The sequence below is a fragment of the Rattus norvegicus genome, chromosome 14, assembly GCF_036323735.1.
Source record: "Rattus norvegicus strain BN/NHsdMcwi chromosome 14, GRCr8, whole genome shotgun sequence".
In the NCBI taxonomy this organism is placed as follows: domain Eukaryota; kingdom Metazoa; phylum Chordata; class Mammalia; order Rodentia; family Muridae; genus Rattus; species Rattus norvegicus.
This window is the reverse complement of record NC_086032.1, coordinates 18,420,840-18,446,403: the sequence shown is the minus strand read 5'-3', so window position 1 is coordinate 18,446,403 and position 25,564 is coordinate 18,420,840. Positions and strand designations below refer to the sequence as shown.

The window sequence follows — 25,564 nt, the reverse complement described above, 5'->3', positions numbered from 1 at the left end:
AGAGGAAGAGAGGATGGGAAGGGGAAGGATCAGGTATGGGAGGAGATAGGGATGATACACAAAGAGTCAGGAAATTGAATGTAGGCGTATAACAGTGGGGGATGGGGAACTTGGGGTAGCCACCAAAAAGTCCCAGATACCAGGAATGCAAGAGGCTCCCAGCACCCAAAGGGGATGAGATTAGCTGAAATGCTCAATACAGGGGAGGGAAAACTGAAGAGACCAAATCCAGAGGTTAAGCAAGGCCCTGGGTTGAAGAATGGGGCCACCTACTCATCTCCAAATTTTTAACCCAGAATAGCTTCTGTCTAAAGGCAATACAGGGACAAAGAGTGGAGAAGAGACTGAAGGAAAGGCCATCCAGAGACTGCCTCCATCCCATATATAGAGACCAAACCCAGATACTATTGAGGATGCCAAGAAGTGCCAAGAAGTACTTGCTGACAGGAGCCTGACATAGCTGTCTCCAGACAGTCTTTGTCAGAGCCTGAAAAATACAGATGTGAATGCTTGCAGCCAACCACTGGACTGAGCATGAGATCCCCATTGGAGGAGTTAAGGAAAGGACTGAAGAAGCTGTAGGGTTTTGCAACCCCATAAGAAGAACAACAGTATCAACCAACCAGAACCTCCAGAGTTCCCAAGTACTAAACCATCAACCAAAGAGTACACATGGAACAACCCATGGCTCCAGCTGCATATGTAGCAGAGGACGGCCTTATTTGTCATCAATGAAAGGGGAGGCCCTTGGTCCTGTGAAGGCTCAATGTCCCAATGTAGGGGAATGCCAGTGCAGAAAGGAGTGGGTAAATGGGTGGGGGGGCACCCTCATAGAAGCAGGGGGAGGGGAAAATGGGATAGGTTCTTTTTTTAGAGTGGAAACCGAGTAAGGGGATAACATTTGAAATGTAAATAATATCCAATAAAAATAACAATAAAACAATAACAACAGCAAATAAATAAATAAATAAATAAATAAATAAAGGCAGGCCCTCAATTCTTGAGAGTATGTTGGGAACCTAGGAAGGGTTTAAGGGAAGAGATATAGGAGAGAGAGGAAAAGGAAGGGGCAATGATGAAGTTAACCTTTTAATTAAGATACATTTAAAAATAATCATTAATAGTCACTTTTATCCTAGAACTCAAAGCAGATATGAGTAAATGTTGGAAGACCTCAAAAATGTAAATAGATGAATGACATAATGAAATAATAAAAACAATTCAATAAATGAAAACAGAATTTAATAAGAAAATAAAAATCTCTGGGGCTTGAGACCCCATATGAACAACAATGCCAACCAACCAGAGCTTCCAGGGACTAAGCCACTACCTAAAGACTATACTTGGACTGACCCTGGACTCTGACCCCATAGGTAGCAATGAATATTCTAGTAAGAGCACCAGTGGAAGGGGAAGCCCTGGGTCCCGCTAAGACTGAACCCCCAGTGAACGTGATTGTTGGGAGGAGGGTGGTAATGGGGGGAGGATGGGGAGGGGAACACCCATAAGAAGGGGAGGGGGAGGGATTAGGGGGATGTTGGCCTGGAAACCGGGAAAGGGAATAACACTTGAAATGTAAATAAGAAATACCCAAGTTAATAAAGATGGAAAAAAATCTCCGAAAAAGTAAAAATGAAATAAAACTGGAAATGAATAAAAAAAAATGGGCATTGAAACAAAACAATTCAGAAGTCCTCACCAATAGATTAGATGAAGTGGAATTAAAGATGCTGGGTCCAGAAAATGTAATAGAGCAATTGGATTATACGATCAAATAAAGTGTCAAATTCAAATAAATCTAAGAATAAAATATGCAGGAATTCTGGGACACTATATAAAGATCAGCTACGTGAATGGGTGTAGAAGATGGAGTAGAGCTCAGATCAAAGACACAGAAACATCATCAAAGTCACAGGAAAACATTTCCTTAGTCTAAGGAAAGAGATGCCTATCAAGATATGAGACACTGTTCCTAGAGGCATTGCGGGTGTGGCTGCTGTGTCACATGGGCATCAGTAGGTGACAGAGAGGAGAGAGGCAAGGTCTATTCTCACTGGTCTGACCTGTGAACATCTGAATGATTAGTAGCCTAACATTCCCTGAGAAAAGCGAGCCTGAGATGACCCCTTACCCAGTGCCATAATGCATGAGTAGGGCATACCATTCCTGAGACTACCCCAGACATTCAGAGATCCCAGGCACCACTAAAAGGAGCAAGTAAGTGGCGGAGAAATGGAAAAGAAAGAGAAACAGAAGGGTGTGGGCATAATGAAAAGTGGCAGAACTGGAGACTCGAGGGTAGTGAGGAACCGTCTGATGTGAGTAGCCAGTGATGCTGCCTGGGACCATGGTGGGGTGCTGCTACCTGGGGCCATGTCAGGGTCCACTGTTTTGTAGCAACAGGAGTCTATTACCACCCAATGCCAGATGGACAACCCTGATCTGGGCTGCTGCCAAGGGGCATGTTGATGTCTGAAGGCTGTGCAAAACTGGCTCGACTCCTAACCTGGACACCATGGGAGAGCTGGCCCTTGGAGCTTGAGAGCAGGATATCTGACTCCATTCCTAGCTAGTTATAGTGCTCAGGAGATCTGGCCTCTTGTCTCCTTTGTCCGGCATGGAGGAGGAAGAAGTACACTCCCATCCCTACCACCATCTGCTGCATGTGGGAGATAAGGCTCTTGGGTAATGAAAACAGGAGAGCTATCCCTACCCCTCACCAGGTACAACACTCAGGAGGGCAGCCCTGCACCTTCTCCTAGGCAGCTCAGTAGAGCTGAACTGAAGGCAGGGGTATTCAGTGAGCTGGCCCTGAGGGAGATAATATGGGAGAGCTGGCACTGAAACTTGGAAGTGTAGCCAAGGGAGAGATGCCCACCCCAACCCTTGCCCTTTGCCACCTATGGGAGATAGGAAAGGTGATCCTGTAAGAATGAGAGCAAGACAGCCGTCCCCAGCCTCTCATCTATTGCAGCACTTGGGAGAGCAGGCTCTGTTCCTTGCCTGAGCAGAGCAATAGAGCTGACCCTGTATGTGGGGTTTGCTGGCGAGCCTGCACCAAGTCAAGAGAGGAGGAGAGTCAGAAGGCTTTCAAGCTCAGCTACCTGTCAAGCCTAGATCAAGGGCTTTGAATTGGTCCACCCCACCACCTATCCCATTGATAAACTTCTGGAATACATAAAGGAGCCAGTCCTACAGATCCAAACCTACAGGATCTACATGACACAGGGCAACAACAGGATGTCCAAGAGGAGTCCCAGTGAGATTCTGGTATTGAGGAGCAGAAGCCAGAGGCCTCATGTCAGATCAATGAGTAAATGCAATGGACATTTGCAAGCAAAGAAATGTGGGCAAAAGGGTATACTGTGGGACACACTGTGGTACACTACAGCTTCCACAATGAGTATTTTTTTCCTCTGTTGTGGGGGACATTATAAAGGTGGAAGGTGGGTACAAGGGGAAGAGGGGGAAGTTAGTGGGATTGGGTACATGATGTGAAGTTCACAAAAAACAAAAAAAGATTTTTTTCCCTAAGTATTTAGAAAAGATACAAAATATGTACAACATCAAGTAGGCAGGACCATAACTCTAAACATCATATAATAGTGATAATACTCATGTACAGAGCAAAGAAAGGATTTTGTAAGCAATAAGAAAAAGAGCAATTCATGTACAAAGGCAGACTCATCAGAATAACAGCCGAGTTTTCAGAGATGACCATGAAAGCCAGAAGGGATTAGATCCATTTTCTTTAAGTTATAAAAGACCACAGATGCCAGCTCAGACTACTATACCCAGCAAAACTATCAGTCATAATCAAAGGAGAAAGGAAAGGTTCCCATGTTAAGAATATATTTAAGGAATTGATGACCACTATGCCAGCTTGACAGAAGATTCAAGAAAGAACACTCAGTTGCAGAGAAAAGGTAAGCAGCAGTAGCCAGTGCTGGTGGGGTACAGGGACTACCCATGTGCCACTGCCATAGCACATAGCTATGAGTGACATGATAGGGCATGGAAAAGTAGGAAGTTGCTGCATTAAATAATAAAAAAGCCACCACACTACCACCGGCGGGCAGGCCAGCTGGCCTGGTCTGTTCTCATCTCTGCAGACTCTTTGACTCAGGGCTCCAAAATCTCTCTACCAGACAGACTTCCATGGTGGGTCGCTGCCATGCCAGCCCCACGCATTCAAATTCCTGTGGCTGGTGGAATTCAAATTCCCACCACTGTACCTTTCTCTGGAACTCAGTTGAGTTGCTGTGTGAAGGGAAACACCACACAAACTTAGTTTAGAATCAACAGGTAACTCAATCGCTGGGAGCAGCAGCTATCATTCTAATTTGTAAGCCATTCTAAGTTAAATTCTCCGGTGGCAAATTCTGGTAGATCTGCCATCTAAATCAGGGGTAGAGGTGGGGGTGGGGTTCTTGTTTGTTACAAGCTGTCACCCAAGTATTCCCTGTCCAAAAGCAAGTCACCTTTTCCTGCCTCCTCTCTTCTCCTCTCTGACCCGGAAGTCCTGCCTACTTCTCACCCAGTGATTGGTCCCTGAAATCCTTACCCATTAGGGAATGGTTCTGCCACAGTAAGTCTGTCCCCAGGAAAGGAAGAGCTGGGGTGTAACTCAGCAGGAGGATGCAAGCATGAGATACCCCTACTTGGAAAAAAAAAACATGAAAGGATGGGGGTTCTAGTGTATGTGTTTGTATTCACAACCTTGAGAAAAGTCAAGACTTCTAACCGTTCTATTAAAGTATTTTTAATGTGTTTAAAATGTTTTTTAAGCCAGCCACCTTCAATATGTGTGAAGTGCGTATCTATGAATGTTTACATTTCTTGAGCCCTTACACGTTTGCTCAGCCAACCTAAAAATAACACAAGAACAAATAGATATCTGCCCTGCCCTGATGTTTAAGAGGACTAAGTTTTACGGTTTTCTTTGCCAGTAACACGTTCGCATCAGATTTGTCTTAACACTCAAGAAGAAATTAGGGTTTTCCCGCCCCCATTTTATCTCTCGCAGTTATCTAACACCGGCAGACCTCTTTCGTCAGGTGACTTTGCCTGCTGGCAGGAATAGCATTGGAAAGTGGTGGCTGCCTGCACCTCCTCGTAGGCTGAGCTAAGACACTGGAAAGTGAATGAGAAGTGGCAATGTGCTGACCCAGTCCTGGAATTGGAGTCGACTTGTCTTCAAAAAGCAGAGAGCACGTTTGCTTCCAAATTCATGAGATTTTTCACATTTAGCTTCCAACATCTCATTACAGTGACTCCTTCTGGCAAGCAAACGGCTGAACAATAAGTAACTCACCAACCTCGGGAGACTAAGAAAAGTGTGAAAGGTGCTCGGGCTTGGCAAAAGCGCAGTGGTTTTGTTTTTCATAACCTACCAGAGGGTTAGAAACAGACGAAAAGTTCCCGTTCATGCTTTAGCAGCATGCGAAGAATAATAATGCAATGGCATTTCTATTATACTGTTTCCAACGTTGGAGAATTTCAGCCTCTTTTTCCTTCCCAACTAGCAAACACGGCTCTCTCAATCTATGTGCCGTCTAAATATCACTAGATGGCCTCCTCTTTAACAGACGTTATACTCTGAAAACTTAGCCTTCCAGGGTAGTGATTAGATGGAATTAAGCAGTGGGTTTCCCAGCATCTCTGTTCAAAATAGTTCTCTTACTTTGGGACGTGTTATTGGGAATCTTTAAGACCTTTCTGGCATTTGCTGCAACTCTGAAGGTAAGTACCTGGATGTCCGTACCTTCCTTGTCTGCATCCCTCGCTCAATCTGCCCATCCTCTCTCATTTCCTACTTCTCTCTTTCTCTTACATTTCTCCCCTTCCGTCCTTCTTTCTTCTCTTGCCTTCTTATCTCCCTTCTTTCTCCTCCTGCCTTTCCCTTCCCCCTCTCCTTCTCTCCTATTTTCTCTGTATTCTTGTATTCCTTTTTCAAGGAACTCATTATATACCCATTATTTGCAAGGTATTATGTGAGGTGTTGGAAATGTATAGATGAATAAGTCACAATCCCACAGTGTTAGCCATGATGGCCATTATCATAATTACGTACAACATAATAATGACATAATAGAAGTACAGCTAATATAAAGACTACAGAAGCATGAGAGCCTGTGAAACATGCTTTAGAAGGACTTCATTAGAACTCTGATTCCCTTTGTCTGATTTCCGTGAGGATCAGTTAACCCCAAACTTCCTGGGAATTCTCTCCAAGATTAATTGGTCCCCAGGGCTAGATGAGAAATCAATAGTTGTAATGTCTCTAAAATTCTCTTACAGGTTTTTAACAACCAAATCTCTCCATTCTCTTTCTCACATTACCTCACACATTCCAAGGCATTTGATCTCAACCCAGAGGCCACTGTCCCCCCTTTACTCATTCTGTGCCTCACAGCAGGCATGAGGAGGAGGAAGACAGAAAACTTTTCAGCACGAACATCAAGCTGTCAGCCTGCCTCTGCCATCCCTCTGACCTGCTAATCCCTACCACAGCACACTTACCACCGAATGCCAGGGAGGGAGGGGAAACACAGCACACAAGAGGCTTCTCTAATTAAAAGCAAAACTCCTTAGCAAGCACACGATTTCCACACAATACAAAGGACACTGTGGGGCCACTGCCCTGAAAGACCTCACAGCCAGGTTCCAGCACAGGGAAGCCACAAATGCACAGTGACAACTGTGCATTAAGCACAGGGTCCATTTCAGGCTCACCCTGTGCACTTCTGCTCAACCTGCAGATCTTCACCTCCACCTGCAATGCACCTTGTGTACACACAACGACTCCACCCATTTTCCAGTTAAGAAAACGGAAGCACTGGACAAGGACAGGTGTCCGAAGTAGAAGGACATCTCAAGTAGCAGTAATTTGTCTTCAGACTCCACAGTTTTTAATTTTTACTAATATTCTCTTTTACAATACATTCAGAGCCCAGCTTTCTCTCCCTCACCACTCCCAGTCCCCCCAACCCCCCAACTCTCTCAGATTCCCTCTTCCTGCCTATCTCCTCTAGAAAAGATCAGGCTTCTCAGGGACATCAACTAAACATGGCAGAGTCTATGTTCTTAGACCCTGGGCAGAACTATTGGCCAGTTGAGTGTGATGTCACATGCTTAATAGTGTGAGTAGTGTGTTAGCAAATTAAAGAGAAAAATCTACATTGTAGTACTTCTTCTGGTACTAGAAGGTTCTAGTTCTAGAACCAGCCCTCACTTGTTCTGGCTAAGGAACACTCTTTTATGTTGGCTACTTCATGGTGGCGATGCCATTGCGTGCTGTTAGCACAAGATATGGCAGTGCGTTCCCCCAAATACTTTCCATTTTATTGCCCTATGGCAAACTTATTTATTCATAGGTAACATTTAAGTCTCAGAAGGATGATTTTGCAGCTTTTAATTTTGGCTTCTCAGTTCAACTTACTTGGCTACAGTAGCCTCCCACAACACCGACAGAGCCTAAAGTGACCCCTGCATTGGCACTTTTAGATTTTTAGTTTGGGAAAGAAGAATTTTGGAGAAATCATTAGAAATATATGCAAGACATCTTTTAAAGAAAACATTGACTAATACATTGCTGTCTTGCAAACATATGAAGAGACTGAAGACTCATAAGAATCAGTTGCATGCCAGGTACAATGTAGTTCCCCACAGTTAAGCCAAAATCTGTAAGCATTTTTGAGAAAAATATAGTGTGCTAAAATGCTGACTGACAGTGTTTTTGACATTCCAACATTCTTTGGTGACTAAGTTTGGGTCATGTGGGAGTTCACTCTCTGTTCACAGAGACACTTGATAAATCTGTGCCTAGCCTGGTGATCTGGGAGTTAAACCCTGCTATAGATTCCAGGTTTGGTACTGCCCCCACCACAGATTTGGCTGTAAAGTCTGTGAGGTAGCCCCCTTCCGGAAGTCAGCTTTTCTAGTAATATAATAATTAGTTAAGTATGCATTGTGGTGCATTTAATAACCGAGTGCCTTGATTTTCAGAACAAATGGCACCCACATGCTGGCTATTAACTTGACCTGAATTAATATGTGCCAGGTTGCCAAAAGCCAATGGGAGACCAAATGATTTTCCCTTAGATTGGAAATGCTATCTGGTCTTTGATGAGATAACCAGGTAAAATTACACACACACACACACACACACACCGTATACACATACACACACACACACCGTATACACATACACACACACACACACACACACCGTATACACATACACACACACAGACATACACACTCACATATATACACACCACACACACAAACATACACACACATACACCATACACACAAGAATACACATACACACACTACACACACCCACATACACACAGAGTGACACACACAGACACACACACAAACACATACACACACAGACACACACACAAACACACACACACACACAAACACACACACACACACAAATCAGCAGGCAGGCAAGTATTTTGAAGTTAATGGCAATCTAGGAGGTGGTCTCTAGTGGACATCCCTTTCCTTACACAGGCAGAGTTGAATGCCATGTTCCAAAGCCGAGGCGCAGTACATGGTTCTTAAAGGCAGCTAGTCACAAAGCCAGTGCTGGTAAAATGGGGATAAATTAGTTACATGTGTGGTGAAAAGGTTTTAGAATCCACCAATAATCCAGGAAATAACTAGCACTTTCTATTGTAATCATGCGGAAAGGCTGTACATTGTAAAAACTGTCAACCCAGAAAATGCGCTGGGCACCCTCTGTCTGCATACGTACTTCTCAAGTATGGCCGTCAGAGCATCCCTAACAGGTCAGAGTTCCAGGACATCATCAGAGAAATCATCTGAACAAATGTTTGGGAGAGTCAGGAGCAAGAGGTGATTTCTGTTTCGTCGTCTAAATCAAGTGAATTTTTATGTTCCCATGAATACATTTGCACAGAATAACCAGCCCTTTGAGGCAAGACAAACAAAATGAAATAAATAAAAAATACCAGTTCCCTTGAGAATGCACACGGGGTGGGCGTTTCACCTAGCCATCTCACAGAAGCCACACTGACGGTTTTGATCAAGATTTCCGTTTCAGGACTTTTCAAACATATTTAAATTCTTTAATGAAGTAAAAAGCACAGTAAAGCCTCCGAAATCACCATGGTTACAGGTTTTTTTTTTTCCAAGAAATCTACAAGACTCATACTCTACAAAGGCCATGAGAGGTGCTTACTAATTCACTAAGTTCACTAAGTGAAAGCCAGTTGAATAAATCAATTTTGGGCTGGCTGGATAGAGAGAGATAATTTAGCAGTTGAGAGTATATATTGTTCTTCTAAAGGGCCTACGCTCTGTTCTTACTACCTATATCTGCACAATACCACCTCCAGGCTATGTGCTATCCTGTTCTAGCCTCTACCAGTACCTGCATACATATACACATACTTACACACACACACACACACACACACACACACACACACACACACACACACTATACACACATAAATAACTATATAAATCTTTGGAATGCATTAACTGTTTTGATCATTTTTCTGATCATTTTGTTCATACATGTAAATTTTTTTTTATTAAGCAAAGGGAAAGCAGGTAGGTTCTTACTATTTAATTGCTATGCCTGGGAAGAGCTACATCCCGACTTGGCAGTAGTCTCATCATGTGCACACCCTACAGGAAGTGATGCGATTCCCCTGTTGTTTTCAAATGCTTAAACAGGACAGAGTACTTGAGTTTTAACTTTCTCATTTATTGTCTGTAAGCATGTGTCATGCTGTCTTGCATCTAATGCTTTTACTGCCTTTCTATTCCCATTTTTCAACACTCCTCCTTCCTTCTTTACAAATGTTATCTTTGCTCTCTTGTTTACTAGATGAGACATATCAAACACTTTATTTTTATCCCTCTCGTGTTTATCTGTGAACACAACTAATGGCCCAAGATTTAACTTCTTGGGGGCATTTCTATACACACCGGTATGCCCAGAGCTTGTCATTAACCTTAAGAACTTTTAGTTTTCTTATTTCTTCATTCTTTCAATCAATGTGGGATGAAAGTGAGTCCCATATTTACACCCATTCTGGATTAATAAAAAGTGCTTGTTACTTATTCATCAGCTCCGAATATGAACGAGTAACTGGTGCCTACTGGGTTATATGTAGATGTCTGTGTTCCGAAACCCTGTAATGTCCATACTCCCTCTCCCTATAATCCAAGCTTCAGGTGCGTTGGTAAAAGGTCACATAATAATTAGTATTAAAATTTGGATTACGTAGAATATCAAAGAGTTAACCATCTTCCTGAGTTCTTAACCCGGGATATGAAGAGTCTCAACAGGAGGAGGACCAGTGGGAGGGTTAGTACACAATAAACCTGTGAGTGAGGATGTGCAAGAGAGCACTCACGTGACTGTCTCTGCACTCACACTCACACCCTTACTGTATTTGGTTTTCATCCCCTTGCACTTTGAAGACTGTCCCCCAGCAATGGCAGGGCTAGTCTTCAGCTTGTTTGAATCAGTGTCATGTGCTGGGAAAGACTGAAAAGAAGAACAGAAATTAAAGGGAAACAAACACAGAAAACACTTTGAATATGAGAATTCATTAATATCAGCACATCAAGCAAGCCCCCTGCGTTTAGTTCAGCAAGCTTCTAACAAACACGAAAGAATACTTGGATACTTTTTTTTGCATGTGCTTCTTAAAACTATTTTATATACAACATTTTTTGTTTTCACTTGAGACTAAAATGCAATTAGATGAATGCAATAAAATAACTTTATTTAAAAATCAACAATGTTTTCAGGTTGCTAGAGATGCTAACTTTAGTCAAATATCCTGATGCCATTCATGTTGATGATATCTAAATTTTAAAACATTGAAAATGTTGAGTTTACTACATACATTCTGACTTTGAAACACTTAGGAAATGAATTTTATTTCATAATGGGGGTTATTTATAAAGTGAACACATTACTTAAATTTTAGTAGACAAAAATATGCTAAAATGCAAAGTTTGTTATTTACCCTTTTATCACAATTTCTTCATTGTTGAAGGATGCTATAACCTACTGTGAAGGGCAGAGGGCAACTTTTGACAGTTAGTTTTCTCCTTACATCATGTGTATCTTGGGATCAAACTCAAGTTTACTAGGCTTGGTGGAGAGCACCTCTAGCCACCGAGCCATCTTGCTGGTCTGTGAAATCCAGTGTGTTTTAGATCTGACCTGTTGTCAGGCACTGGAAGCAATTAAAAGAAAACAAAGTTTTTATTTAAAATTGTTTATACTGAAATTTACTCATTTTCCTAGTTCTCTTTCTGTTGATGTGGAGGTAAAGGTTTATTTCATCTTACAGGTTTTATTTCCTCCGATGAAGGTATGAAATTAAAGCAGTACCCATGCTGTGCAAATACACAAATAGGCCTGGACGTTTCTAGCCTGCCTAATAATCAAATCTTCCAAGCTGACTGATTCAATTTGGCTCCTCTCGGCTTCTGACTGAATTTCTCTGCTTAGCCTTACACTAACTTTGGTAATCTCTCTCTCTCTCTCTCTCTCTCTCTCTCTCTCTCTCTCACACACACACACACACACACACACACACACACTCTTCCCCATCCCCCTTTGCTCTATCTTAAGTGGCCTGCTCTTAAGTAGCCCTTCTTGCTTGTACTGTTCTCCTGTAAGTTGGACAGATCATATCTCTGATTTGTCGATTTGTCTACCCATCAACTATACATCACTTTCAAACATGGGTGCTTCCTTCTACAAACTAAACGCATCATCACTGTTAGGGATTAAAGGTGTGTGTTGTTAAGGCCGTGTCTGTATTCCAAATGGATCAAGAGGTTATCACAGAAGGAAGGCGGGATAAGAACTCAGGCAAGCAGGAGCTGCAGAGAAACAGAAACTTGAAGCTGAAATCATGGCAGGAGCTGGGGAGGCTGTTTTCCAACATGCTCTATAATTTATGCTCAGCTTTCATGTGCAGCCTTGAACCCCAAGCCTAGGGATGGTATTGACCCCAGTGGGCTGATCCCTTCTATATTAATTAGAAAAAATGCCCCTCCACATACATGTTCACAGGCAATACTCTAGCTGGCATCCCCTTAGATGATTCTGCTTGGTGTCAAGCTAATAGCTGAAGCTAACTAGGAGACCAATAAAACTAAACTTAACTATGTTAAGGAGTTGGTATGGTGTTATCTAAGGCAGAATGTGATCGTTTTCTGTTTAATTTGCCTTTGAATTTTTCCAACATGAGAACTGAAACAGGTTCTCTAGGAACTAAGCTTTGAAGAGAAAGGAAGCTTGTGACAAAGGAGAAAGAACATTTTTAATGTTAAAAACAAGCAGGGAGACGGAGGGATGGCGTAGGAGTTAAGAGCCCTTGCTGTTTTTCCAGAGGCCCTGAATTTGATTCCTAAAATCCACATGGCAGCTCACAATCAGAATTCCAGGATGTGATACCATCTTCTGGCACAGACAAAATACCCATAACATAAAATTTAAAATGTCTAAAAACATCCATTTGCGCTAATTGTCAAGAATTACACAGCAGACTGACTTCCGAAGTATGGTCTGGCTGTAAGAATTCTTCATAGGTGTAGAGAAGTGGTTCTCACCTTCCTACTGTTGTGACCCGTTAATACAGTTTCTCATGGCGTGGTGACTGCCAACCATAAAATATTTAATTGCTACTCTATAACTCTAATGTTTGCTAGTGTTATGAATCATAATGCAAATATCTATGTTTTCTGATGGTCTTAGGTGACCCCTTTGAAAGGGCTGTTCAACCTTCCAGAGGATCTTGACACATAGTTTGAGAACCACTGGTATAGGGTCTTTCTCCCATGTGAGGCCAAGCCTAAGAAACTGTCTAAGATGGTTCCTTATCTGATACTTCATTTAGCTTTTACTTGTGAGCTTGCAGAAACAGAGATAACAATACTGTAACCTACCACTTAAAGTTTTTGTTTTTGTTTTTCTTACCTTAAAAAGATTATTTCTTAAAATAAGAATGACCCAGCTACCTGTGATTGGCAGTATTCCCACAAGAAGTTGCATTCTCAGAGCCTGTCTGAAACTGTACAGTCTTAGGGGACTACATCGGCTTCATTAACAAGAAGATGACCACACTGGCTCAATGTAACGGGATTCTGACTTGGTTCTCTAGAAATGGATTAGCCTCTAAGGAAGCCAGTGGCAGGACTGCACAGAGGAGAAGTCTGCTTTATGGAGGCCTTAGCTGGTCTCACATTAGGTCTGAGAGTTTAAATGACCTTTCAGAGTTACACCCAATCAACGTGGAAGGCTTTGACTTTGTGTCCCTACATCAGTCATTGCCTGTATACCTTTCTCTTTGCAGGGACTTAAGTTCCTGACACAGAAATCCTCCAGAATCAAGTGGGCCTCTCAGTGAATCACTCGTCTGTGCATGGTCCTGCTGCTTGGCTGAATGTGTTCACCAGATCTAAGAGACTTCCGGGAAAATCTTCAGTACTCCTTCAGACTAGAATCTTATTAGTGTGGGTCACACTTGGCCACCCTCATCCCAACCCCCATCTCCATATTGCTCTGGCTGATAGTTTAGGAATGATTTGACTGTTCTGGACAAGACTGATAGTAGCAGATAATTTTGTCACCTTAATTTTAAAGGGAGTACTTTCAGCCTTCTCCAGTCAGTAGGATGGCTTTTGGTACGTAATATAAACCTTATGTTTCTAGTTCTTCAGAGCTTGTTAATAACATTAAGAACTTTTAGTTCTGGCCCTTGGGTTTTTGAGGGAAGACCTCGCTATGTCTGTAGTATAAGCTACCTCCAACTTGCATGGTTCTGCCTCCGTCTTCCCAGTTCTGGAATTACAGGCATACACCAACCATTCCAGTTTCTTAATATAGTCAAAAGCATATATCAATATGGAATAAAATATTACACTGGTATGTTTATCAGGCATTGTGTTAATCAAACAAGATACACAACATAGAAATACTCTGGAGGGTAGGAATAAGCCTACATTATGAGTAAATGTTCAGGGCTCAATGTTCAGAGATGCACTTTCCAAACTGGAAACCAAATTATTGAATCTTCATAATTCTTACTAAACAGAAATTTTTAACCCAGTATTGGTAAGTTACTTTTAAGAAAGTAGTTTATTCTATACCTAAAACACTGCTCTTGTCTTAATATTAAATAATTAAGAAAAGTGACAGTTTTGACCGAGAACAGAAAGATTGTAGGTCTAAGATATGGTATATGCATTCTGGCTGTGTGGGCCAAAAGCTCACAGACCCAATGAGGTTTCTATTGTAGGAAATGATACACAGACCCCACCCTGTTCTGCCTCAATGGCTGCTGTCTCCTGCAGAGAACGAAGCACCATTTATGAACAGCTTTGGGGTCATGGTTGAGGGGAACCATCTTTTCTGGGCACCAGTACCTTATTTTCTCAGCTCGCTGCATAACTTTAACCCGGTTTACAAACTATCTCATCGAAGCTTCTATTAGTACCATAGAACTCATGGGTCTGATCTTTGTTTTTGCCCAGCATCACCCCTCCACACACACCTGTCTTGTGAGCTCCAGGTCTAATGGCTTAATATACACTTTCCTACCCAATATATGCAAGCTAAACTTCTCAGTCCAAGCCTACATAGTTACAGGATTATATATACACACATCACATATGTTCATATTTATACATGCATGAACATACTTTACTTAGTGACAGTTGTCCAAGTAAAACATTCTGGATATAGCCAGGCATGGTAATGCACGCCTTTATTCTTAGCACTCAGGAGGCAGAGGCATGGAGATGCCTGTGAGTCTGAGGCCCTCCTGATCTTTGTATCGAGTTCTAGGACAGCCAGATCTACATAGCGAGGCCCTATTAAAACAAAAAAAGCAAAGCAGTGATGCCCTTTCCCATAATAAATACAGATCTAAGAGATTTGATTTTGATTTTATGGGTTTTGATTGTTCGCTTTTAAAATAGTGCCTTGTGATCTAACCCAGGCTGGCCTCGAACACCCTATCTCCCTCCCTCAGCCTCCAAAGTTGCTACAAGTTTTCTACCTTCACCTCTAACTGTAAATAATTGTTTCAAGCATAGAAAACAAAACTTCTCAGTAACCACATGGTGACTCATAACCATCTGTAATGTGATCTGATATAACTACAGTGTACTCATAAATAAAATAAATAAATTTAAAAAGGGGGGCGGACTGGAGAGATGGCTCAGCGGTTAAGAGCACTGACTGCTCTTCCAGAGGTCCTGAGTTCAATTCACAGCAACCACATGGTGGCTCACAACCATCTGTAATGGGATCTGATACCCTCTTCTGGTGTGTCTGAAGACAGCGACAGTGTACTCACAAATGTAAAATAAATAAACAAATCTTTAAAAGAAGAGAACAAAAAAAATGGCAAGATGATTAGAAAGTGTTTGTGCTTTAGTATTTACTATCTATGTTTAAAATGTTTTTTTAATTACAAGTTTTTTTTTATCCTTTAGCTTCTCATAGTAGCTGCATCTGTAATACAAGTTGGGTTTGCAAATCCCTGAACCCTTAACAATCATTCCCTCCTCTTCGTCTTGGACTCTCTGGCATAGATACAATAATCCCCTTCTCCTCTCCAAGACTATACCCTCTTGAAACCCATGTTACAAGAAAAAAGAATTCATGATCCACAAGAAAGCCTTCAAGTTCCCAGGAGCTGTCAGAACTTGCCCAGTTCAAAGAGACCCAGAGTTCTTCCATTGACCACATCATCTTCCTGTGAGCTCCACTCCCTTGACAGATATTTCTTTGTTCCTTATCGTGCTCAACTGTCTTGAAAAAAATCTAAGAGATTTAGAAATATTTAACCATTTTAGGTAACCGGTATGGTAGATAAGTGCTTGCAGGACAGAAATGAAAAACTCAAAAGCAATTGTAAATCATACCAACTTCTTGAAGCCTAAGGTTAGAGACTGGAGTGAAAGCCAACAAACTGACTGGGGGAGAGCAATTAACAAGTAAAAAGGGGTCCTGGTCTTTGCCCTTAACAGACCTACATTCCCAGAGCATACAGTGGCCTTCTGAGATGTGGCCCAGAGTGAAGGAAGGTGACTGTCAGAGACCACCTTCAGAATCACACTTCCTGCTCAAAGACCCTGTGACCTGTGGGACTTACCCAGACCTTTTCCTCAGGTTCTTTGGTCCGAGTGTGGATTGCTCTTACACTTAAGCCAGATGAGTAGCCAAAGTTTTGTATTCAAAACCCGGGAGTCCCGATGAGCACACAAACAAGACCATTAACAGTGTGAGAGCCCAACAGAAAGAGTCTCTCTGTTTAGGTCATTCTTCCCAAGCTCATCTGGAACATTATTTGGTGGTCTTGCCAGACTACAAATGGTGTGGAAATTAGTCCACAGTGTGCTTGCTTTCTTCTCAGCATCTCTCCAAAGTCACAGTGCCTCCCTTTCTGACGCTGTAGACCAGTGGACATTTCTGTCTTCAACCACCAAGGAAACATGGTATGAAGACAACTGCAGCCACTGCTCCCCGACCCTGTCCCTTCTGCCAGGCTCCCAGGGACCCATCCCTAAAAACATTTTCTTTCCAATTAAGTTGTTGTTACCTAGGAGACCCGTTCTCCTTACGCTCATGATTTATTAGCCGTTTAAACATGTTCAAAATTCCTTCCAACTCCTAATAAAGCTTGGTTCTTTTAGAAATGCGAAGTCCAACTTTATTTCTGCTTTAATTGTCAGTGACAACCAACAGTCAGTCCCTGGTTACAGATGTGTCTCTTAAGTGTGCACTTCTCCACACTGACCCTGACATAATAACCATGAGCTTCTGCATCTGCTGTTGTAGCCAACCAAGTACAGGTGCGGCTGCCCTTATGCCATTGGCTGATGAGCCTGTCTGTCACTGGGTTAAGAAGACTGGCTGCTTCTTACCACCATGCTCCTCTTCAGAGACACCAAAATTTTAAAATGAGAAAAGGAACCGAGTTGGATTGTGTTTCTCCTTCCAGGGGTCATAGCTTTTAAGTCATTGACATAATTCCCCCCAAATCTCATATTTAGTCTTACCTTTACTTATTGAGTTACAGACACAGGCAAATGAGTGATTTTTAAAAATCTAGAGAGGCATTAAACTCCAAGCTTTATAGTATTAAGAGAATAAACAACTTCTTCCATGGAGGTACGTGTGTGTCTAGGTATAAATGTGTGTGTGTGTGTGTGTGTGTGTGTGTGTGTGTGTGTGCATGCCAGCATGCATAAACATAGTTCAGAGAAGTAAAAAAGTGCCATTAAGAATGTTAGATAGGAGAAACATTTGGGGCCAAATGTTACACATTTTGGAGTGGGTATGGTAAAAATAAACTGCATACATGTATGAAATTCTCAAATAATTAACTAAAATTTGTAAAGAATGTACAACATGACATCAGTATTTGAGAACTGGAGTCATGGGCATCTTGTTCTCTTCCTCCCATGATTGCTCTCACTGTCTCTACTAACCTCTCAAGGACCTCTAGGCTGTTCTCTTCTTAAATATGTCTCTGTTGTGTAAGCCCTCGTGGCTGAATTCCCTCATGTATTTTCCCTGGAATGTTCTATATGGTCAGTTCCTTAAGTAACCTGTTCCTCAGTTTCATCACTACACAGGAGTACTTGTCTCTCCCAGCACTTGTTCTTATAATTCATCTGCTTAAACGAGGGACCTCACTAATTGCTTCCTATTTGTAATGTCATCGATCAGGAACATCTGCCACCACCCTGAGGACATGATGGTCACACTTCCTTGTGTGCCCTCACAGCTTTCCTTCAATCTCTCACTTACATGGGAGGATGGCAAAGGGGCATTTCATGAGACTTCCTGACACAGATAAAACTCAGGTTGGGCAATGGTGGCGCATGCCTTTAATTCTAGCATCTGGAAGGCAAAAGCACATGGATCACTGTGAGTTCAAGGACAGCCAAAGCTACCCAGAAAAAAAAAACTGGGTAACTAAGCTCAACACACAAACAAGCAGGCAAGCAGGCAAGCAACCCAGTTCCGTCAATGAATAATGTGTTCTTTTGGCGTTCCCTCTGTCCTGCCAAGAATGCTCTGAATTATTTGTAAACATTTATCTTGTGTTTTCCCTGCTTCATTATCTTAGATGGAAACTTTAAATGAATAGTAAAGAGGGTTTGATTTTTTTTTCCCCTTGTGAATTTATGCACTTTATTACCTGTGGTAGCCAAGCAGGGTGTTGAAAGCTAACTTTATATTTAATATTGTCATAGGATTTCTAACATGGATACAAACCATGATTAAAATATTCATGTCTGAATGTGGTCTCAGTACTTTTGGCTAAAGATAAGTAATATATATATATACATATATATATACATATATATGTACTATGAAGTTATACACACACCACACCACACACACACACACACACACACACACACACACATATATATATATATGTATATACATATATATATTTCAAAGGTATTTCCTTAAAGGTTAAAAGAAGAATTTTCAAAAGAGGGAGGGTATAAATGTATAAAATATACTAAGAATTCTCAAAACTAAGTCATTTAGGGTGAACATTTAAATACTTTTTTGAGAAAAATTAGTAGCAGAGGCAAGTATTAAATGATACCCTATCAGTTCCTTCAGCCTGGAGAAGAGGGACCCTTGTCAGGCACTGCTTAGCATCTCTTATGTGAGCCTTAGGGAGAGAAGCTAGATTTGTCTTTTTTTGCCTCCGAATTGTGACTCCTTCTGACAACACATCTACACTGGCTTCACAAAAGCTGGATGATGCTCATGTCTAACTCTCCCCACAGTGAGAACTCCAAGCCGATTAACGTACCCTTTCTCAGCATTTCTACTAACTCCGGCATCTTCACTTCCTTCAAGCTTTTGTTATTTAGACGCTGTCTTAGTTAGGGTTTCTATTCCTGTGAAGAGACACCATGACCACAGCAACTGTTATAACGAGTGGCGTTTGACAGGGGCTGGCTCAGAGTTCCGAGCTTTTGCCCATTGTCATCCTGGTGGGCAGCATGGCAGCACACAGATAGACATGGTGCTGGAGAAGAATCGGAGAGCTCGACATCTGGATCCACAGGCAGTAGGAAGAGAGAGACGCTGGGCCTGGCCTGAGCATTTGAAACTCTAAAGCCCACCCCCAGTGAGACAGCACACTTGCTCCAACAAAGCCATGCCCACTCCAAGATGACCACAACTCTTAATCCTGTCAAGTAGCACCACTTCCTAATGACCAAGCACTCAACTATAGGACCACATGGTGGCCATTCCTATTCAAATCACCACTTAAAAAATTGTCTGATATAGTCTCCATTGTATTACCTGGTATAGCATAAGTAATTTTCCTGGTTATATTTTCCCGATGTATAGAAATAATATCGATCTTGGTTTGTGTGAAGATGCAGATGAAGATGCTATTATGTCCCCTCATTAATCATGATTTGCTGTGTCCAATCCCTCATCCATATCTCAGGCTTTAATTACCACCAAGTCGTCACATTTAAAAGACACATATTTTCCACTGCCTCCGCAAAAGAATTATCATTTAGTATATTTTATTAATAAACTTAGTTTTTAAATTGGCAGAGAGTTACTTGCTTTATGCTCCCCAAAGTAACTCTATTTTGGTGTAGCTATATTTAAAACTCATACTCACTGGCCAAAAATCCCCCAAACTTTCCCTGCTTAAAAAAAAAAGGATATTAATCGGAACCAATTAATTAAATTACTATGTTAATATGATATCAAATGTCAAGATACAGCAAATTAAAAGCTCTGAGAAACTCCACATACCAAGAATTCTGCTTAGGTTGAAATAACTTTGATCCTATTGACTCTTAAAGATAAATCCAGATTTAGGGTCAATCCTTCTTATCCAAATTATACACAGCCAACTAGTCTTTAATTCCAACAGCAGCTATGATAGATTTATCAACAACAGCCAAATGGTAGAGTTCAAAGACACCTCTCTAGAGGTGTAGGTCATAGACTAAAAATTTTAAGATAGATTAAATTTGCTAAAAATAAACTTTTAAACGATGCAAGGTTTTTATTCAAAATAAGACATAAAGAGACAGGGAGGTGAATAAGTTATCAATGACTTGTATTATAAACATGTGGACTCGTGTTGGATTGCCAGTACCCATCTACAAAATCCAGGCATGGCTTCTTACCAGCTGTCTAACCCTCACAGTGCTCAGAGGTGAATTATCATCAATAAATAGTGTTACTCGGCTGTGAACTCCATGTGTAACAATTCATTTACTGGGCAGCAAGAGATCCCTGTGCTGAAATCCTGCAAATCCGTTATGGAGTAGCCAGCTCCTTTTTGAAAATTGAATCTAATGCTCTCAACAAGAGGGGATTCACATCTGCTATTGTAAATCCACCCCCCCAAAAAAACAACAAAAAATCAACAATGAGAGATCATAGGCTTTTCTAGTGAAGCGTCTGTTATTGCTTTTCTACTGCCAGCTTTGGTCAGCCAACAGACATGACAGGGAATGGAAATCAGGCAAATCGCTGAGAACAAATGGGCTACTGAGTTGGTCTATAAACAGGATCTCTATGTCGTCCCCTCTAAGGCTCAGGGAAAGTCATGGAAGAAAGGACAGAAAGAACTAGGAACTGGACGATTTGGGAAGGGACGAGGCATAGAACACAGACTGCCCATTTCCTTTCCAGACTTTCAGCTTTGTGATTATCAAACTAAGAGGATAAATAAAATTATTTACCATGAGACTAATAATAATTTAGACATAAAAGACCAATCTTCTCTAAAATTTGAATTTGAAAATTGTCTCTCATAAGATTGTAACTATAGAATTATACTGGCCAGAATACCCTAAAATTAGAAAATACTAATTTAGATAATTTCAACTTTAAACAAAATATTTCAGAGCATAAATAGCTGTCTCCAGAGAGTGGAAATATTAAGTCAATCTGGTTATGGAGGAGAATTCTTTGGTCATTTAAGATGCCTGATGCCCTTAATTTCTATCTAACAATTTTTAGGCCATTTTTAATTATTTTAACTTTAGGCATACCATTCTCATTGCATCACGTGACATTATATCATCTTACTGTAATGTCATATCAGATACAAAGGGCAGAATGAAACAGAAGCCTACATCATAATGGCTGCAAATTTTTATATGACCCTGGAATTTCTTCCTTGATGACTTTATCAATTTTTCTCCTAAAGACGGCTTTCCTGCCTCCTCAACTCATTCTTGATCAGACCCTGGGGAATGAGCCTTTTTAGTCCCACTGAACAAAAAGCAGCATGCTGCCTCCCTGAGCGCAAATATGTTTGGCCAACAAGTGGAGCTATAAAGTTCCATTCCCAGGGGAAAAGGAAAGCTGCATCTATGAAGCAGGATGTGGGGAGTTAGAATATTGCAGACCAAAAGTCAGATTGTGTTGGGCTAGTGTTAGACTCTTTGAGAGACAGTCATGTCCACCCCATGTCTGGTCTAACATCCTTATACGTAGAAAACTGTTAGAATGAACTCTTAGCAGACCACTACCTCCCACCCATCCAAACCTTCAAATGCCAGAACTATCCCTCACTTTGCAGTATCCAATGCACTTGGTAAATACCTTGATTTATTATTTTCTTTGTTTTGTTGCTGTTAAGTTGTGTTTTCTGATGACCCCATCACTCACTTCCTCTTTTGAAAACAAGGGTCTGTTTTGCGTCACCTAAAAATCCTATCTTTTAACATTATAAGATCATCGTGCATATAATGTACTATAGCGTGCATTTGAATTCTTATGCTATCATATTTTATATTATAGAAGCTTACCATGGCCATTGTTGATTTTAGCTGTTTCAGCTCTATGCATAAACTTACCTGGAATCAGCAAATCCTGTCCGGACCACCAGAGCCCATCTACAGCCTACTCATGGCCTGGCAAGAAAACTTAGGTGCTAATTATATTTAGCCACTAAAGATTTGAGGGAGAGTTACACTTTCTAGCTGGACTACTCCCCAAAATGGTCTAGTTATAACCACTAACCTAATTGGTATTAGGCATAGGTCTCTCTTTTCCATTCTCTACTTCTACTTCTCAAAAAATGACTCCAGGACAGCTTTCTTTTCATTCTATTCACAATTCTCCAAATGGCAGTTTCCTCCTCCTCCTCCTCCTCCTCCTCCTCCTCCTCCTCCTCCTCCTCCTCCTCCTCCTCCTCCTCCTCCTCCTCTCCTTTCCTCCTTCTCCCCCTTCCCCTTCTCCCCCTTCCCCTTCTCCCCCTTCCCCTTCTCCCCCTTCTCTTCCTTTCCCATCGTATCCCTCCTCTCTCATGTGATATCTTTGTTTTCTGTTTTAGACAGGTCTTGTTATATAATCCAAATTGGCCTTGAGCTCACTAAACCCAGACAGGCCTCAAAGGGATCATTCTCCTACCTCTGCCACTGAGTGCATGGATTATACTTGTGCCTTTATGCCTGGCTTATCTTTGCTTTATTGATAGATGTTCCTGGCATATTATAGTCAAACCCAAATAATTTCTAAAAGACTGTTTATATTTTCTTGATAAAAATAAGTTGTATGATTTTTAAATGCTTAACAGAAGTGAATTTTAGTCCTGGGTTAGGGCTCAGAGGTGGGAGAGAAAATATTGAGGGGGTTTGCTGTTGACATTTGTTTGTTTGTTTTCTTTTATTTGTTTAGAGTCTTCAGACCCTATTACTATACCAAAATGAATGGGTAATTGTTAGAACAAGTTGACTGTTCCTTTCATTGAATGTAAGTAATCTTTATCGGTCCATGTGATACAAAGTTTTCCAGGTTTTACCAATTTGGTACCATGTTAATTCTAAAGCCTTTCTTTATAAAAAAGACCCTGATCTTTCTTCATATGTTTGCCTGTTTATGTTAGAGAATTTCTTACATGCCCCATAGCTATATTGTTACAACATCACTGCACAGACTTCCCCCCACGCCATGTACTCAGCAGGGCCTACTGCACCCAAAGTTGTTTGAGACTGCTTTAATTTTGAAACTATGAATTCTAATGTCTGCACTAATGCTGTTAACTCCAATCTTTCTGGTTTTACCCACTTCCATGTACCATATTTGAACAGAAGAGGAGAGAAAAATATTCTTCATTGATCACAAGTCTCAGATCTTGATGTATCTATGCTGCCAAAGAAAAGTTTGAATCGGTCATGTCATACCCAAAGCTCAATAGTTACAACAGACACCTTATTGTCTTCCTCATCTCATCTTCATTTTAAAATTTCTTTTGGCAGTCAACGTCTTGTGTTAATCATCAGGTCATACAAACAGAATTCCAAGACCACACACTCTATTAGCTCATTAGGTCTTCCATTGTTTGCCCAAATCTCAGTGGTAGGTGTGACTCAGGCTCAAAGTGTGATAGGAATCCCTCTCCCAGTCCATTGCCTTAGGAGGGCCTTAACCTGCAGGTATTGTCGACCTCATGTGGGTGCTATGCTTTCATCTCTGTTTTCTCACCAAACGATCAGATTATCACAGACAGGAACAGGTCTGAGTCCTTTCCAATATCTCATTAATCGCTTTAGTTATCATCCCTCTGGACTTCAACAATGAAGGAAGACAGAAACTCAAATAACCTCCCACATACCCCACTCTTCAGCAAACCAGCCACACCTATCTTATGTCTGGCATGTGCAGTATGTGGTACCTATCTGATGAACGAAGGAACAAGGAAATGCCTGCCCACTGACTCACTACTTCAGATTCAAGGGCTATTAAAGTAGCAAAAGTGGAAAAAGAAAAAAGGCCCCAAAATTGGCAGAAGTGGCTGGTTCAAGTTGTGCGGTGTCCTGAAAATTTACACACATGCAAAGACAATACCAAGACACTGTACTGAGCTTGCTTCTCTCCATAAACTATTCTATCTCTTCCTGGACTATTGTCCAGTATCTAGTATCTGCAAATCGCACACTCATAATTTCAGTTATTTTAGCATCTGTTTAGCATATCAAGGTATTCATAACTTTGTGACAGTTCCTACCATAACAACATTACAACTTTTCCTAATTCTCAGTTGGCATTCTTTCCACCTTTAATTCCCCAATGTCCAAGAACTTAGGGCCAAAATAAAATGAAAAAATTAGGTTTAAAAAATGTGGAAGGAGGAGACTGTAGAAAGGGCTCAGTAGGTAAGAATACTTGCTGCTCTTCTAGAGAACCTGGGTTCCATTCCCAGCACCCACATCAGGAAGCTCACAATTACCTGTAACATAAGGTCTAAAGGATCTGTCTCCCTCTTCTGGTCTCTGTGGGTACTGCGTATGGTGCACATAAACTCATGCATACACATTCATACTTACACATAAATAAAAAAATAAACAGTAAACTAAAAAATGGAAGGAGGAAAAGCCATTTCAGTGAACTTGAAGACTAACAGTGTTTTTAAAGTATGTTTTAGTTCTATTGCCTCCATTTATATGGAGAACTTTGAGCTCCGAAGGATCGAGTGGCTCGTTCAGGTCATAGCTAGAGAGTGAAACCAGGTCACTGGATCTCATCCGCAGATGACCTGCGTATGTGTATTTTAAAGCTTATGTCAGTTGTTTAACCTGGTGGCTTCAACAAGCATTGCAGATGTTCACAGAACCTCATGTAGAAACCCAATAAAGATGAAGTAGTCCTGGGCTGTCTCCTCAGTTCTTGTTCCCTACCCTGAAAACCTGAATGATATATTCTCAGCCAAACAAATCAAAGCATTACAGGACTTATTAACATTCAGATAGGCATTTAAACCTCTAACATTTATTTCTGTGCACTTTCCATTCCAAATAGCTTACGTTAGTTGTCTGTGGATTTGAGGATATTCCTAAGAAATAAATAGATGATCACCATGTTGTCGTAGGCAGTTCAGGTGACTGCAAGAAAATATCTTAAACTGGCTGCTTATAAAAGCAGAGCAAGACACTAATGGAACAATCATCTGCCAAAAAGGTGAGAAAAGGTCATTCTACTTAAAATTGTAAGAATCACATCAAATTATAAACTTAAGAATCTTTTTTATCTTTATTAACTTGAGTATTTCTTATTTACATTTCGAGTGTTATTCCCTTTTCCGGTTTCCGGGCAAACATCCCCCTCCCCCCTCCCCTTCCTTATGGGTGTCCCCCTCCCAACCCTCCCCCCATTGCCGCCCTCCCCCCAACAGTCTAGTTCACTGGGGGTTCAGTCTTAGCAGGACCCAGGGCTTCCCCTTCCACTGGTGCTCTTACTAGGATATTCATTGCTACCTATGAGGTCAGAGTCCAGGGTCAGTCCCTGTATAGTCTTTAGGTAGTGGCTTAGTCCCTGGAAGCTCTGGTTGGTTGACATTGTTGTTCATATGGGGTCTCGAGCCCCTTCAAGCTCTTCCAGTTCTTTCTCTGATTCCTTCAATGGGGGTCCCGTTCTCAGTTCAGTGGTTTGCTGCTGGCATTCACCTCTGTATTTGCTGTATTCTGGCTGTGTCTCTCAGGAGAGATCTACATCCGGTTCCTGTCGGCCTGCACT

At 41.4% G+C, this 25,564-nt stretch overlaps 1 non-coding gene across 1 annotated transcript; it reads left to right on the top strand.

The window, feature by feature from the left end:
- Positions 1 to 1,965: 1,965 nt before the first annotated feature.
- On the top strand, positions 1,966 to 2,097 carry LOC120096803 (small nucleolar RNA SNORA17). Its single transcript, XR_005493638.1, has one exon. It is a non-coding gene; the product is annotated as a small nucleolar RNA SNORA17 (small nucleolar RNA).
- The last annotated feature ends 23,467 nt before the right edge of the window (positions 2,098 to 25,564 follow it).